The sequence below is a fragment of the Ischnura elegans genome, chromosome 12, assembly GCF_921293095.1.
Source record: "Ischnura elegans chromosome 12, ioIscEleg1.1, whole genome shotgun sequence".
Taxonomy (NCBI): domain Eukaryota; kingdom Metazoa; phylum Arthropoda; class Insecta; order Odonata; family Coenagrionidae; genus Ischnura; species Ischnura elegans.
The window spans coordinates 75,816,978-75,818,360 of record NC_060257.1 but is presented as its reverse complement, the minus strand read 5'-3'; the positions used below and the strand labels follow the sequence as shown (position 1 = coordinate 75,818,360).

General features: G+C 39.4%; 1 non-coding gene across 1 annotated transcript; it reads right to left on the bottom strand.

The window, feature by feature from the left end:
• Positions 1 to 252: 252 nt before the first annotated feature.
• Positions 253 to 324, bottom strand: Trnae-uuc. The gene has a single exon. It is a non-coding gene; the product is annotated as a tRNA-Glu (tRNA).
• Between the last annotated feature and the right edge of the window lie 1,059 nt (positions 325 to 1,383).

Here is a 1,383-nt window from a genome sequence, read left to right as displayed (position 1 = left end):
CCTGAACAGAGCATGAGCAAGTTTCACAAAGCTTATTTATTTCGCTTGAAATTGCGAAAAAGTGAAATCGAAGATAAAAACATTATTTAGGACTGTGAAGTAATTAATATTAGAACGATACTGAAAAATTCTACCAGCTGGGCAATCAAGCACACCCATGCCCTACGAGGTGTAAAATCAACACGACGGGGTTCAAACCCACGGCCTGTGGATTGGAAGGTTACCCACCCGCTACAAAAGCTGGAAAAAATGTTCCCATGCCGGGAATCGAACCCGGGCCTTCTGGGTGAAAGCCAGATATCCTAGCCACTAGACCACATGAGATTGTGAATGAAAGCTCTCTGAAAGGAATTAAGAAATTTAATGGGTATGAGCTGCACACTAAAATTCTTTCTGCAAGAGTGAAGATTCCCATGCACCAGAAAATTAGCAAATAAATAGAGAATATACCAGTAGAATAAGAATACATAGCGAATAGGGGACTTTATACAGATTTTACTGGAATCAGTTTTGGAGACGTAAGAGACTCATAGGCTACATGCAAGCCTGAACATTCATTGAGAAATTTTAAACAAATACTTTTCAGAGCGGCTGAGAAAACATCATCTTAGATAGAACAAGGGCGTACCCAGGATTAAAACTAGAAGGGGGTAGGCCGCGGTCGTTCAAGTTCTAACATAAAAAGGTTGAGGAAACCAAAATTTCAAGCAAATTATGAAAGTGCTTTATTAATTTTTAAAATTGTTAGCACAAAAATAAAATATTTTTATTTTAATCACATGCTTTATACTAATATCACTTTTCTTGGATTTGAAGAACATTTTTTCGAAACTTTCGTTTTGAACTTACATTAACTTTTACATCTAGGGGGCAAGGGCAGGGGCAGCTGCCCCCTCCTGCCCCCCGCTGGGTACGCCCATGCATAGAACATCAGTATGTATGCAAGTTGGATGGAAATGATTAAATAGGAGAGATATTTTGCCTGGAGGGTGTGCATTGGAATTCGTTTTTCCCTCGAGCAGTACAGGACTTTAAAGCGGATCTTCGTGCGGGAATTTACTTTATGTTAACGGCTGGCGACCTGCCATAGTACCTTCGGGCTAAATATATAATTAATCTTTGTAAGTTGATATTTAATAATTTTTGTAAGTTGTTTTTTGTCAACTACCTCTTAACTTAGGATTCATAATGGATATCGTCATCACCTCGGGACGGTTGTTAGGATTTGATGGGGCACCGCAGGGTCTTTGGAGGAGGCTACTTAGGACTAGCAGTCATTTTTCGAATGTGGGAACGTTAGGAATACAAGGGTCGTCTGCAGCAATAACCTGCTCTGATAATTGTCAACAACTTATGTATATGGTTGGACGATAAGTAATAGAA